This window comes from Stegodyphus dumicola, chromosome X1 (genome assembly GCF_044657685.1).
Source record: "Stegodyphus dumicola isolate Sdum_Otavi_A_Nest chromosome X1, ASM4465768v1".
NCBI lineage: Eukaryota > Metazoa > Arthropoda > Arachnida > Araneae > Eresidae > Stegodyphus > Stegodyphus dumicola.
Window position 1 is genome coordinate 179,465,096 of NC_140780.1, and position 16,471 is coordinate 179,481,566.

The 16,471-nt window shown below is 32.1% G+C and overlaps 1 protein-coding gene across 2 annotated transcripts in view; it reads right to left on the reverse strand.

Annotated features, from left to right (window-relative positions):
• The window catches only part of LOC118183094 (flavin-containing monooxygenase 5-like), a 62,359-nt gene that overhangs the window by 12,348 nt on the left and 33,540 nt on the right, over positions 1–16,471 (reverse strand). The window contains exon 1 of one of the 2 annotated variants that reach the window (XM_035352515.2): positions 10,967–11,124. The exons of the other annotated variant lie outside the window; for it this stretch is intronic. The gene's annotated coding sequence lies outside the window, so the exon portion shown is untranslated. Of the gene's footprint in view, positions 1–10,966; positions 11,125–16,471 lie in introns of those variants that run through there. 2 annotated transcript variants of the gene reach the window in all.

The window sequence follows — 16,471 nt, forward strand, 5'->3', positions numbered from 1 at the left end:
GAAACTGATTTTCGAGAAAGTTTTGTTTATTTGAATTTGTCACAACACAAGAAGGCTAACTGCTTAAGGGAAGAAATGCGTTCATAGAAGATTTTCTAACAGAACTCATATATTAGCTATTAGAGAAAGGGAAATTGTTTTAAAAGAAAGCTTACAATTTTTTTCTCGATTTTGAATAAAAAGTTGTAATATAGTTTTTCCCATGCCATTAACACGAACAGAAACATACTGGAATCAAACCTGAATAATTTATTTAATCCTTTAGATGCAAACTTGATTACCAGTCACACTTTATTTCTTGCAAGGAGGCAACGTATGAATCTTCAGATCATCTAGGCTTCAGAAAGATTCGAATCATATATCTTTTCTCAATTATTCTAAACTTTTGAATCCTAAATTAAGAAACCGCTTAACGTTTTAACTCAAAATTTTGGAAAGATTAGATTTACTGATACTCAGTACTAGCCTTCACTAAAAATTAAAGCAGTTGATCCAGTTTCAACGGTATCTGAATCCCTAAAGTCCGCACGGCTCGATCATGGTAGCGAAATTTTGAAATGTTAGTTGAAATTTAAGGTGTTACTGTAATAAGCTTGTTCAACTATGACCAAGAAATTAACCTTAAAATTCAATATTTTAATTATATACTTCATTTACTAAATTTCATTTACGCACATCTGTAGAGTACGTCAGGGGTATTATAACTGTAGCAAATAAAAGATCGTGTCTCAAAACTGCAAGTTTACATGAAAAAACTCTTAATAGGATTATTCAGTACATTTGGTCAAGTTTATGGTAACAAGGCAATGCATTGTAGTTTAGTCTTCCCAGAGCTTCCAGCTTTCGTGAAGAATATAGCAAGTGTACAAGATGACTGGAAGCTTGGAAGAGTGTAAGACATTTTTCCGGATAACTGAATATATATATTTCTAGAACTTACTAGTCCAAGTTCTGTTGTGTCATCTTGCGAAATTGGACGGTCCTGTTTTTTTATATATTAGCCACAATTAAAAAAATACGATCGAAAATCTTACACATTATCTAAAATTAAAACACATGCACATGGTTATATATTTCAGAGAAACAAAGTTAAACAACATTTTAAAATTACCATATTTATTATCACATGAAAGTTACGAATTTCTTGGCAAGATTTTGAATGTCTACCTGCTTACAAGACTTCCGTGTAGTTTTAAAAATTCGCAGTGTATACAATGAAGCTACATAACATCTTGTTCTGACATACATAACCATTTCTAGCCAAATCTTATGAAAGTCTGCAATACACCGACAGCTTTCTTCTACGTAACTTTCTTTCTCTGCTTGTAGTCTTTACATTCATCTGTCCCCTTTTTCTCATCATCTTTCCCCTTTTCCAGCACATATCCCATTAGTTCGTCGTCATCTTGAAAGAGGCTGACGAAACGGAATTGGCTACATCCACCCAAGCCGGCACCTCTTCTTCACTAATACTAACCTTCTCCGAATATTAACTAAATCTGTGATATCAGCCGCAGGCGCCGAATGTATTTTAAAATCAAGAAAATCTTAGCCTCTCAGCTCATTATCTACGCCCATGATCTTAGGCCGCAGTTTACTCCAACACCAACGTAATGTTCTTTATATTTTTCTAAAGAAAAGACAACACAAATCTGGATTCTTGCAATATAAGTTGTTTTCGAAAACCATATAGACTACCGCTAAAGTTAACGCATCACTTCATTAAAAGTAATCGGTAGTTCATCTTTATATTCAACATAATTTCTTGGTCTCTTTGTTAGATTGAAATATTTTTTGAAGCAAATTTGAAGCTTCAGTTTGTTAGCTCTTCGTGTAATTTTTATCTTATAGGCTTAAATTTCGGATTTAAATTTAGACCTTCAAAAGTGCCATCATTTTGATGTTGTCGGTTACGAGAGGTTTTACTGTAGTTCTAACTGACAAGAAAGGAGGGAAACCATAGAGCAACATGAGAAGATATGTCTCAATGTCTTTCAATGATATCACCAGTTTCATTATACATTATTTTGAGTAAATCTTTGCAAGAAAAACTATTTGTGCCCGATGGGTTGATCGATGCTTACTGTTTCTCAGGATATTAAATTAGAAATTACAGAAAATTCGAGAAACTGAAACGAAAATTCCTTTTATAATAAAAGGAACCAAAACACTAAATACGTTTAGTAGGAAAAGAGCTGTAGAAGTATTAGGATTGTTAAGATTTTGAAAAAGCACTCGAAGTGTTGCAGAAACAAATCAAACCTTAAGTTATTTGAAGGTGAGATACGCAGTGATTAGAATTTAAATCTTTAATCAAAAGGGGAAGTGAAAAAAATTTGTTCGATAAATTTGGGGAAGATTGGAAAGTTCGGTAGAACAATGCTTCGCGAAAACGTGATATCATGAGTTTTTTTATCTTGCGCAAAAAAACTGAAAGTTTAAAGCTCTTCTGGTTTTAACAATCTATAACAAATCGCAATGGCGAGGAATATTGTAAATTCCCTAAGATTTCAAAACTGTAATATGATTTAAGGACCTAGTGATGGCATTTAAAGAAAGAATAAAATATCTGTTTCTATAATTTTACTAATTCATCATCTTTATGAAAAGAGAAAATTGTTTGGAAGTGTGCAATAGTAAGATATAAGAAAATAGTGCAAAAAATAACAAGCTTTTGTTCAATTCAGCATCAGCAATTTCTATCATGTACAGAAAATTTGGCGGAAAAATAACAGATAATTTATTTACAAATCCTGAAAACTCCATTAGTTCATCATGAAGTGTAATAAATAAACTGACAGCATACAAATTGCAGATTTGTCAACAAATCTAACATAATGATCGAGTCGTTAGTCAGGAATTTTCTGTAGGTATTCTTAACCATATAAGTAATGATGATCAGTTTCTTCAGAAAATCGCGTTCAGTAAAGAAGCAATATTTCATGTTTGAGGAGAGATTAATCGATATAACTTTATAACTGCAAAATTTGGGTGTCAGAAAACTAGCATTTTGTAAGAGAAATTGAGCGATATAGTCCTAAAGTTAACATTTGATGCGCACTAAATCATCAAAAAGTGACTGGTTCCTTCTTTTCTTAGTGTCAGCAATAAATTTGGATGATTACTTCGATATACTGAAATTGTTTTCGGTACCACAATTAGAAGAAATACAGCCAAACTCTTTTTTCAACAGTATGTGGTCCCCTGTCATTGGATTATACATTTATACTTGTTACTTGATGAAACATTCTCAGATCATTGGACTGGTATAGGTGGACCAATTTCATGGCCACTCCACTCTCCGAACGCCCCACTACTCGACTTCTTTTCTGCAAATGCCAGAAGGACCGAGTTTGTGCTTCAGAGTTTTACAGCATCGAAGTCTTGAAAAACTAACCACCACAGGAACAGCTTCTGTGATTCTGCAAGTGCTTAATAACATCTGGAGGAAGAAGATTGAGAACAGACGTTATAATATCTGAGCAACTAATGATGTTCACGCTGAATTGTAATAATATAAAATGCTTTGAAGTGCTGAATAAAATTCAGTCAATCTTTTTTTTTTTTTTTTCAGTCTTTTTCAGTCAATCTTTATTGCTTAAATTATGAACACCTTGCTTATCACCTAATAGTTAAATGCTATGAATAACTAATGGTTAAATGTTAATGGTTTGCTGATAATGGTTAAATGCTTGAATTCTTTTGTACACGAATAAATTTTATTTCATTTGATACATTCATAATATTAAAAAACAATTTTTTAATTTCAGTTAAGGTATGCGACTGAGCAATACATTCGCAGTTTTTTAAGATTTAGGAACTAACAGGATAGAAGTAATTTAGCATATGAATGTACAGCTTTATAGAGGAATGAAATTTATTCTAACTTAAAATTGTACATTATTAATGTCCTTTGAATAAGTTGAGTGGGTGTAATTAATTTTCCGAATTTGAATATTGTGAGTTGATTTATATTTAACGTTAATAATCCATTATTATTGCCTAAAACTCGTGACTATCTTAAACCCTACTGAGACTGACAAGCCAGCTACAGCACCGTGTGTGAAAGTGCGACAGAATCTTAAAAAGGTTTTAAATGACTTTTTTTTTTTTTTTTTTTTTTTTTTTTTCTTTACTAAAAGCTTGAACTAAACAAACTGAACAACTTGTATGTATAAACGGTCTAACTAATCTTTTGGCTCAAATTCTAACTGTGCACTATAACTTCGCTAAAAAAATGGCTAATGCCATTTAGCTATCGTAGCAGAGCTGGGCGAGAGAAAAGAACAGCTGCGAGAACTACTACCAAAAGCTGTCTCTGAAACTTTAACAAAACTCCGGTTTAAATATCCTTAACCCGTTTGATCCTGGCAATGAAAACTAACTAACGAAAAACTAACTTTGAGCTAATGAAAAGAAGAAGTAATAGTACAGATCTAAAGCATAAGAAAATGTAGTAATTAGCCTAAACTCTACAACTAACCATGCAATAATACTTCTCTTCCCCGCACATGTCAGCATAGGTACCTTGAATTTATCTGCACTGCTTTTACTGGTATCAATACTGGAAGCTGTTTTTATAGGTTGTTTGCATAAACTTGGCCAATTAAATATTCTCCCAGGAAACTAACCTGTAGGTGAAAGATGTGCTGATCAAAAGGCTTAAGCATTTTTCGCTTTAAACCCATACTATTTTTTTTTCTCTTTGAGGAAAGCTCGCGTCGATGTTAAACATTTAAATTTTATGCCAATTTACATTTAAATTAAAATATTATTTATAAATTAAGTTTTTTTCATTTTATTATTTTTTAATTCTAGTAGACGAAGGCTAGACAATAAATTTAACGGGAAGTTGGCTCAAAACTTTCCTCCAGTTTAAAAATGCAAATGTGGGCAACTAGAATGCAAAGCCGAAGAAGACAATCTCATCTGAGCTAGCTAATCTGGTAATGAATGTAACTTCGAGAGGCAGAAAGGCGCTCTGACCAGTCTGAAATCTCACCATATATGCTCTCGAGCTTGCATTTTGGTATGTTAACGGAAAGAGAAGTGAGAGTAAAGATTTGAATCATAAAATAACTGGTTAGATTAACATAATGGAACTTAATAAATTTCTGAGTCCGAAAATGTTCAATTACCTTCGAATTCTTTTCGACTTTGGTTTAAATGAATTTAGCCATTAATTTAAACCAAAGGTTTGGAGGAAAACCCGGCTTTTCCTCTATTTTTTATTCTTAAAAGGTAAAGACATGTCTTAGAATATAAAAAAATTATCATGTTTGTACACTAAACCAGTACATGAAATCTTTAAAAAGGCCAACTCAAGTATTTTTATTCACTGAATATTATGGTAATTATTTTATTGCATGTTTCAAGAAATGGTAAAGGTAATGACTATATTACATCCTTAAAAGTGAATAAACTACAAAAACCAAGTATGGACGCCAAAGTTTTTAATATATGATAAAAAAAATTTAAAAAACTGCAGTATATTCTGAGAGGATTTTAGCCATGTTCTATAAGAAAACTTGATAGTGATCTATCGTCGATGTTGTCTATATTCCTGAAGAAGATAAAAGTAGAAACGTAAAATTATTTATGGGTCTCGTGAGTTTATATGTTGACATTCTGGGGAACGAAACAATTAATTTTTATAATCTTTTAAGCTTCAGCCGTGCGACATTGCTTTAACGGTTTAAAAGTGATGATAACACTAAGAAATTTTAGACAAAAATTTACCGGAAAACTAAATTCTTTTCATTATGCAAAATATTCACAATAATGATCATGCAAAAGTGAGATATTCAAGTTTTCTAACAAAAATTAGCCTGATTAATGTTTAACAATATATCAATACATATATATATATATATTCTAAATAGCTCCGGCCCTGTAACTTGGATAAAAAAAATTCTAATTATTTGACTACTGCAAGCTACTGATGCTTTCGAATGATCATATATATTTCTAGCCATGTGCTTAATTCCCTAATTATATGAAGCAGGTTTCATATTTTAATATAACTCAAGTTCTCATTTTTAATAGCAGTGTCTGTTGCGAAAAAGCACGTATGCAAAAAATCTTAATTCCTTTTCCCTGTGATGTAAGCTAGTAAGTCACTGAGAACAACAAAGATGCATCGACTTAGAAACAGCATTATTGTTGTAAATGCATTATAAAGAAAAATAGAAAACAGGGAAACTGCTGTTTTTGAAATTACGTTTAATGCGTTAGATGAACTACTTGGAATCTGATTGTTGCATTGTTTCTATCTCTTCATAAAAAATGATTTATTAAATTGATCTGTATTATATATTTTTATAATTCCCAGATTTTATCATTACGAATAGAGTGGTTAATTGTATCAAGGAAAAATCTGAAGACAGAGCTAATGCATGTTCGCTCAGTAATTGAAACATTAAACATTCTATTATTTAATTATCCGGTTATCATATTACCTGAAAAAATGTTTGGAGGAAACTCTTTTCCCATAGCGAAGAATAAGGGAAAATCGCATGTAACATTCTCTCTCTCTAATTATGTTTTCACGACGTCAAGGCCAACAGTGAAAATAAATCTTCTTTTAACCACAGTTTCTCAACGTGGGCGTCGAAGATAACTATAGAGGCACTACTAAACCGAGGGGAAGTTATGGGGTTGTCACGTAGCACTACAAGAAATTTTTCCGAGAAACTGCTTCTTCCAGCACTATTTTGAACGGGAGGTTTCCAGTTGGAAGTTTTGCGCTCGACAAAGTGTGCGGGTACGTACGTACACGAGACATTTTATCATGCCGGAGAAAATGTTTCACCTGGAGATGTGTCTCGCATTTGTCTTCCCTTATGTCAACCAATCAGATATTCTGGAAGGGAAGAGTGTTGGTATTGCTCGCTTTTAAATCGCTGAGTTTGTTACTCAAAAATTCGTTAACGTATTACAAAATATGAAACCGATAATAAAACAAATTCTAAATTTCAAATTTGGTCTTCCACATGCCCATATTCGTAGAAGGATTACGTCATTCAAACTTCGATGGCTCTATATATCGTTGTTTTATCACAATGCGAGAAATATACATACATTTATGCAGATATTTCATTATTTAATTTCTTCAAATATAATGCAGGACTCTAACATTTGGTGGCAACAGTTTGAAAAGTGAAACGGATATATATAGTGATTCAACGCAAAATCGCAAAACGGAAACAATAGTCCTTCAGGGACAAAGCGCCTTTGGACTAAAAATTTCAATTTTAAAAGCTCGCGTTTCAGCATTTTTATTTTAGAAAGTAAAATAGTATAAACGTAAAAATATTTAAAAAAAAATTATGTCACCTCTTTTTGAATAAAACTTAAAAAGAAAAATATGTAGAGCTATAAAATACATAAATATCTAATCCACGAGTTGCTAAATAATTTCATCTTAACCATTAGATGTTTTTGTGCATACAAACGTCATGTATATAAGAAACAGAGTTAGATATTCTGGAATCAATCTAGTATCTAGTATAAGGTGTAGGAAATCTGCTTTATTTATGACAATTATGAAATGAAATTAATACTTGTTGCAAAATACTGTTAGTCCAAATAAAATGACCTTCGATTAAGAGTTTTGCCCTACTGATGAGCAACGTACTTTGATATTACAAAAGACAAAAGAAAGAATTTATACATCACCGATTGGCAATAAAGAGGTGTAGTGTTTCTGATCTTTATTTTTGACTGATAGGATTTTGTATGAAAGTGAAATCTGTAATACCATTTTCAGATGTTAGTAATTATTAAAGCAGAATTTCAAGAATTGCTAATAATAATGGGTCTCTGATTGTTTTTCTCCCTTAAATAGGCGAATGCAAAGTAATAATACCAGAATACTGCAGATTCACAAAGGCTAATATCGCAGCATAAGCTTCATGTTATTCAGATTTTTGGTAAGTAACTCATATATGAAATGAAACTACGTTATTAATGTCTACTACTTGAAAGTATATTTATGATTGGAATGCGTTTTGAGTGCAGAGAGGAAAGTGCTGATCAATCTACTTTAACAGGGGGAAAAAATCTACTCTTGCTTCAAATATGTATATATCAAATCAATGATATCTTTACTGGTTCATGACGCCTTTGATATAGTCTTTGACGAAAATACCATAAGAAAATCGGAATCTGTTCCTACTCCCTCCATCTCCTCTAGACATAGGCAGATGGCTTTGGATTAAGAAAGATGCGAATCTATTCTTTTCAAGCCTAGGGAATTACAGGATTGTTAATCCAACGAAATTACGATAAAATTATATTAGATTAGTAGAATTTTTAAATATAATAAAGATTATTTTGGGGATTAGAAGTTGTAGTCTATTTGGCGAACTTCTTCCACAAATTCTAAGAAGATAATTGGCGGATTAAGGACTGCATTGTTTCCACGTCGTTTTGCATTTTCAAACTTCTTACAAAGGATTATTTAAATTAAATAAGATTTAATATAGCATCTAAGAATTTCGATACTTTTCGCACATTTTCAAATTTGTTTGTAAAGAGAAAAGAAAATGTTCTGAGAGTCTCTTTGGAAAACAAAAGCTGTCTTAAATATTTGTATATCGCATTCTCATTAAATTTAAATAAAGTATTAAATTATATTTAATTCTTTTGTTTAAGAATGGTCGTTTTAAATACGAGCAAATAATAAATTATTAGTACTAATTATTTTTCTGAAACCCCTAAATTGCGTATTTATAACAATTTTAAAATTCTTTGATATTTGCCTTGATTGAGCACAAATGTGAAAAACATCTTTCTTTTATTTATAACATAATTTCAATTAATTATTATCTTCAATACTATTATTTAAATTTCAATTAGTTCTTAGATAGCTCATATTTAAGGACTAATGATCATTTCACAATATTTATTATAATTTGTCCTTTTGTCTACATGGTATTTATTTGAGTATAAACTATGTTAATCTTGAAAATGTTAACTATCAATTCTTCATTACCAACAATTCAAGAAATGAGTAAATAATGATATAATAAACATATTTATGTCGTTACACTATAAAATTAATGCATGAATTTGCTTCTATTTTCCCTTCTTTTCTCTCTTTTACAAATTTTTAAGATTGCTTATCTTTCTAAAACCTCTGAATATAATAACAATATTGTAGGCTATGCAAAGAGCAATCAAATGCGTATCCAAGAGAAAAACGGAAGCCAAATCAGCCAATTCATAGTTTTCTTCTTAAAAAATATAAAATGTGATGCTCTTTAGCTAGCTTCTCCTGATAGTAAAGCTAGCACGGGTGGTCGAACATTTAATTAATGAATCGGTAGTTAGTAACCTCAGCTCAGTTCATGATAGAAAGAGATAACTGCACTTGAGACACATAAGTAAGCCAACTATTCTTCTTAAATCGACGCCAGGGCCGGCACAGTGATTAATAGAAGCTGGTTATGGTGCAAATTCAATTCATGAATGTGGCTTGAACATATGTGTTGTCTAACCTCCTTTTTACGAATGAAAAATCGGTCTGATGTCTGTGGTACACCAAGAACAGCTCTGAAATGAAATAATGATGTAACAAATGAATTTGGGCATCTCACAAAAAAATGCAAATATGCTTTTTCTCCGACTTTGAAAATGACTTTTTCTAAGGAAGAATCTTTTTATTTTTCATAATCAATCCCCCGCCAAAGATTGGCCAATAATCTGATTTCAAAATTTGTAATGTACTCTGATGACAAGTAAAAAAAAACTTTAACATATAAACATATAAAATAATTCATCAATAATCCACTGATCTAAAAAAAGAAGCCTTCCATTTTACTCCTGAAACAAATGCTCTTTAGTTTAAATAGAACCTTTAATTATGATAGAAACTTCAATCCGACTGTCTTTCGTATTAAACAATTTTTCCACTACTTTATATAAACTGAGAATCTTTAGGCACTTCAAGAATGGTTCAAAATTTGCAATTAATTTAAAGTTTCGACGCCTGCTTGCTTCGCAACTTCTAAACTGTATAGTAATATACAAAAGTGATTTTTTCCAATTTAATAATGAAATAAGTAGATCATTGTAACTGAAATCAATCAATCTCTATACGCTCTTATTTCATTCTTTCTAGCGCGTATTTCAAAATTTCGATGAATATATTAATTTTTGAGATTTTATAAGCATCGGTTTTTAAATTAAGGTTTATTATTAAATCGTATACCTATGTTTTAAGACTCATCGCTGAACTTCACCTGCATCGGAATACTCACAGAGAGGAGAATGTTTCGCTCCAAAATTAGAATTTCATATTTAAATTGTGTTTGGGGAACGCCTTGTTGTTAGCAAAAAAGCAGCAGGACTCTAAGTTGCGCAGTTTTTCCACTTTATGAGTTTAAATGTATGGTATGCTAAATATTAGGCTTTTAATAATGAGCATTTGATGATATTTAAGCGTTAAAGCATTATATTTCAGCAATTTGAATTTACTTAGATACTTAGAGAATGATATTTAGAGAACTATAGAAAATGAGACAATTTTTTTTAACTTTCTGAGAATATTATTGCAAACTTTAATCAAAGAATAGGAATTAAATTATAAAATATTTCATTACCACTCATCGAAATTTATTTTCTTTTATTTTGTTGGTTTCGTCAAATGTAAAAATAAAATGAGAATTTTCAGTAAAAATTTTGAGAAGGATTTTTAACATGCCTTGGAGAAAATTAAAGCTTAAATAATGCTGTTAATAATTTTGTAGATTCTTTTACGAATAATAATTCAAAATACAAGAAATGGTGCAAAAATTATAATATTAGTACTTTAAGTGTAGCTCAACAAACGTTTTTTATTATAGTGAAGATGCGCATTCAAAACCACGCTTCTAAGGGATTTACGAAGTTGAGAAATGCATTAAGCAATAATAACGTTATATATATGAATAATTTTAAAAAGATTATGACAAGTTTCACTTACTTAGAAATCAGTTTAAAACGGCCCTCAAAATCCGCTTAAGATCTGCACTTGGCCGAAGTATCCGAATCTGCTAGTTATCCCAAGTTATCCTACTAAACGGATAATGCTTCCTTTTCACTCTTGCTTTCAAACACATGTGTGCCACAGAATGAGCTCGATTGAACCCATTTATCCCAACTGTATGCCAGTGGCCGTGTCATTTCTCGTGACCCCAAATTTAATTCCGACGTTACTTTCCTTGTGTGAAGAATTAGTTGTTGTTGAGCTATCTAGTGGTCGTAAATGATAAACACAAAGGCTTAGATTTGAATCTTGGTAGAGCAACGATTATCTTTGGGGATAAATCGAGGATAAAAATTACAATAAGATACTTTTTACTGTCCTTGACAGAATTTCTTCTACTTTCATGGTCACTTCAACATTTCCTGTTTTTTGTGCAGAACAAAACAAAAGAAAGTCACCAAAAAATGTAGAAAAAGTAGCACACTGATATCTCGAGACTTGCGAAAACGTAAAGCTACGTATTAAATATTCTGTTCAAATAGTTGAATATAAATTTCAGTGGCTAGAAATCATGATTCCTAAAAAGAGTCATTTAAGCAGATTTAAGTACTTTCATGTTTTATTTTTACTGTTACCATAATCAATCTTACCTCTATATGCTTTTAAAGCACATTATACAAATATATAAATTGGGAAGTTTGAAGAAATATTATCAAACTTGTGCATCGTTAAATATTTTAGTATCGGCAGGTTGAGTTTATGAATAATTATCGCCTTCTCTTCTGCGTGTAATTGTAGTGTACGTCTGGCTAGCTTCGGCTGATCTGGAGTTTAAATCCCGGGAAAAGCATAACTGACTTTAGCATCATTTTAGATTTTTACTCTTTAAATGGGTGAGAATATAAGGAGTTTTTAATCTTTCTCACTGAGCCTTCTCCTGTTGTAACTGAAAAATTCGTAGTTACAATCTCGGCGAATATATAGCTAATTTTTCACGTTTCCGGTTTCAAAAAGTACCCTATAGTATCAAAGCATTGCACTATTACTTCGAATTTTTAAGTCGAAGTAAGATTTTAAAATTAGAAAATTTGAAAAAGTAATAAAAATTAGTCGCCCTCAATTTAAGCCCAGTAGTATTTTAAAATTGGAAAAATAAAAAATAATAAAAAAATTGTACTAGGTATTCAAAAATACCTATTAAAAATTATTTTGGTTTTTAAGACTTAATTTAATTAATTAACACCAGAGCACTGGAGAGTAGAAGATCTGTAGAAATAAGTTGGTGAAACATTCACTTTAATTTAAGTTGAACTCTACTTGTACGTTCTAAAAATCTGAATAAAGAGTATAGTATAAATTTGGAGCAGAACAAAAAATAGCGTTTATTTTTCATCTAACACATTTCCTGTAGCTTTTATCAATTTTAATTTAATTAAATTTTATGTATTTATTTTTTAATGATTTTTTAACATCATAAACTTACCTTAAATTCAACTTAATTATCAGATTAAATAGGCATAGTTTCTTTGATCGAACTACTCTATGTTTTAATTTTATCCTAACACTCACGCAAATGTTATAAGAAAATTAGAAAAGAACTCTTTAGAGAAAAATATTAGAAGTTTACATAAACAAAGTATCTAATTTTCGCAAAGTATGCTTAGAATTTGTTTTATTTTTGCTTAATAAAATTTCAGAATAATTTCGCAGAAAAAATTGTCATTCTTTTGGTATAAATACCAAGTTCTTGGCTTTTCTTATAAAGCAAAATAAAGCAATCGTTTAAGTTCTTCTTAAATGCTGATTCGCTTAATATGTCGTAAATGAAAACCCATGGATAAAAGTAATGGTTACTCGAAGCATATTGATTTCAGTATTTCTGTCGACAACTAGCCCTCACTTAGGAATTCTAGAATATTTTCTGTTAAGAGGCTTTAAAAATGTAGAATAATTTGATTAGTGCATATGTATATGTTCAACAACGCAAACTCAAGTCATTCAAAAACACTTTACTTTTTCAGTTTGTAATTACAGAATGTTTCCTGTTGAAATACTTTAAAATGTTCAGAATAATTTGTTTAATACATGCGTGTATGCTCAGCTACAATTATTATACTTAATTTCAAATCATTCAGAATCACTTTATTTTAGATAAATGGCACTAATGTATTTTTAATTGCATGCGGAAGAATTTTTTTAATCCCCCCTCCTTCAACAACAGGACACTTGCTGATTTGGCACTTTTAATCTTACACATGTACATAAGAATTTATATATACGTGTTTAAAAGTATATTTGCTTCGATTCGATGCAGACAATGTTCGAGACAGCGGTCTGATCTCATTTGAGGAAAATTCGGAGACTTCGATCAAGAAAGATTTGGAATCGAACGGTCTGTACCATTTTTTTCTCTTTTTCAAAATACTTCCGCAATGGATGTCAAAGTGTAAGCTTAGCATAACTTAAATTATCATAATTTTCAGACATTTCCTTTCGAAAGGTCTTGAACTAGAAAATAAATGGAATTAAACTATAGCTAGATTTAAAATTGATTTCTTGTTTCATTATTATGTTTAATTAAATATTAAGATAATTAAATAAATGGCATTAAATGGTTTCGAACATTTATAAGTACATATTCTTAACTTGATTTGCATCCCAACGTTTGAAATATCATTTTCAGAACATTAAGAATTAACCGATGGAAACCAAATAAAAATGCCGATATAAATAAGGTGGACATATATAAATGGTGTGCAGAAAGTAGGAGATCAGTGGCTACAAGGTGTCAGTGATATTTTCTTTATATAGTATTAGTAACCAATATTATACACTGACTACCAATAAGTATTTGGACACCTATGCAAATGACGATATCTGCGGTCCTAAGGTACGTCACGGACTTCGCCGATACATATGTAGGAAACAGCATCCGCTTTCGTTGCATGCAAGATGCCTCGCAGTTCGGAGCTCTCTAATTTCGAGAAAGGTATAATTATCGGGTATCACAAATGTGGCCGATCTTTAAGGGACATATATAGCGATCTTAAGTACCCAAAATCGACAGTGGCCTATGTGATTAAGAAGTGGAAGGTGAGCGGTGATTGTCGGAATGTGCCCCGAGTCGGCAGACCAACGACACTGGAAGAAAGAGACCGACGAGTGCTGTCCAGAGAAATTCGAAGAACCGCACCCAACCGATGGCCCTCATCCGCGAGGAGTTTCAACAGGCATCCGAGAGTATTGTTTCAATGAATACCATCCGTAAGGAAGCACATCTGCTTGGTTTTCATGGTCGTGCTGCTGCCCATAAGCCTTTGATCACAAAGTCCAACCGCGCTGCTCGGATAATGTGGTGCAAAGCACATCGAAATTGGACCGTAAATCAGTGGAAACGGGTTCTTTGGAGTGACGAATCAAGGTTCACCCTTTACCGTTCGGATGGCAGGGTCTGGGTCTGGCGTCTACCTGGAGAACGTCTCCTGCCAGAATGCATTGTGCCAACAGTTAAGTTCGGCGGAGGTGGAATTATGGTCTGGGGGTGTTTCTCCTGGTATGGGCTGGAACCCTTGGTCCCCATTCATGGTAAGCTCAACTCCGATGCCTACTGCACTATTTTGGATGACAATGTGCTTCCTACATTGTGGCAGTTTTACGGGTTGGACCCCTGTTACTTTCAGGACGACAATGCCAGTTGTCATGTTTCGACGTTAACCAAGGCTTGGTATGGTGCCAATGGAGTTCATCGAATGGACTGGCCTGCCCAAAGTCCAGACCTGAACCCTATGGAGAATCTCTGGGACGAGTTACATCTCCGAATTCAGGGGTGCACTACCCGTGCAAAATCGGTGAAGGAACTTCTATGTCTTCTCCAAGCCGAGTGGAAGAAAATACCACTAGCTGTCATACAAAGACTTGTGGAAAGTATGCCCCGGAGAGTCCACGCTGTAATTACCTCTCGTAGAGGCTCTAGCAACTATTGATTTTGAATAAAGTTAGTTTTTCTTTTCTATCACAGGTGTCCAAATACTTATTGGTAGTCAGTGTATTAAATGCACATAATATAAATTCCTATAAGAAACAGGCAAATTTTTAAGGATGAAAGTTATTAGTTACTGCTTATTTTTATCATTACACGATAGTTATTCATATTTTAGGCTTTCTCAAAACAAGTATAACTGTCAATAAACAAAAAATAACCATACTCTTCAGTTATAATTTTAAACTGAATACGTGCTTAAGAAAAACAGACGAGTAAACCTTGATCTCCTTTTCCAAAAATATTCAGTTTAACAGCATAGACATCAACACCGTATCTAGGATTTGCATTGTGAGTTTATATTACCTGTGCTAATGAAACAAGAATCCGTATTTAACCATTCATTCGCTATACAATTTTTATGATGATAATACTGTTTCATCCAGCTAAAACAACATAATAAGACATTTTTAAATACTTTGAACGCTTTTTCTGGGACTATATTGATTGAATACATAGATCTTCAATATTCTCTTCTTTAGAATAGTGTAGTTACTGAGTAATCGAGATTCCTATAGAGATGTCTTCATTGTCATCATAGCTTAACTTTACAGTGATGCAGTGATGCAAGATTTGAGAAGCGGTCGTAAATGAGTATGTACATATTTTTATTTCATGCCTACTAAGTAATTGCAGCATCGGAATTCATTGTGTCACTTGCACATCACACTCTAATGAGTTTCATGAACCAAGTTAAAATTATAACTATAAGGCATTTTCTCTTTCCTTTCCGTAAGCCTTCGTGGTTTAATTGAAAGCATACTCGACGCGTATTCGAGCGGTCCGGGATTCGAATCCCGGTCAGGGCACTGCATATTCTTTGCGTCTCCGGCATCTAAAAAACATAATTGCTCTGCATAACACTCAATTTTCTAGACTACATTAAAAAGACTTAATCCGTTTCCAATAGGTTTAATCATCCATTAATTCTGAACATTAACGTAGTTATGTTTTTTAATCAGAAAACAGTATGTTGCAAATTTTGGTTGTTTTGCTACTTCATTAGAATGAAGAAAGAGAAAAAAGAAAGAGAGAGAAAGAAAGATAAACTTCACAGCATTTATACCCACCAAGTTTTTAAAAGTTATATTAACTTTTTGCTAGCGAAACTCGATTTTTGTACGGGGAAACGCGATGCAACGTCGAAATCCAAAAATAAAACTATCGTTATCAACTTAACTTGAAGTTTATATTTGAGCTGCTATTACTTGGGCTTCTTACACTGTTAACAGTGTTTAAGTGAGCTAAGAGGTGTTTCTGTTCTATCCAAAATGGATTAATTGCAAAGTTATCTGTAAGATTTTCAAACACCTCAATGATTCAGTTTTATATTTTTAAAATTAGGGAATTTAGGTTTTTTTTTTTTTTTTTTTTTTTTTTTTTTTTTTTTTTTACTCCAGAAAACACAGACGTACAAATTATATTTTTCTTTCTTAGTATTGCCGAAACAAAATGCATATTCC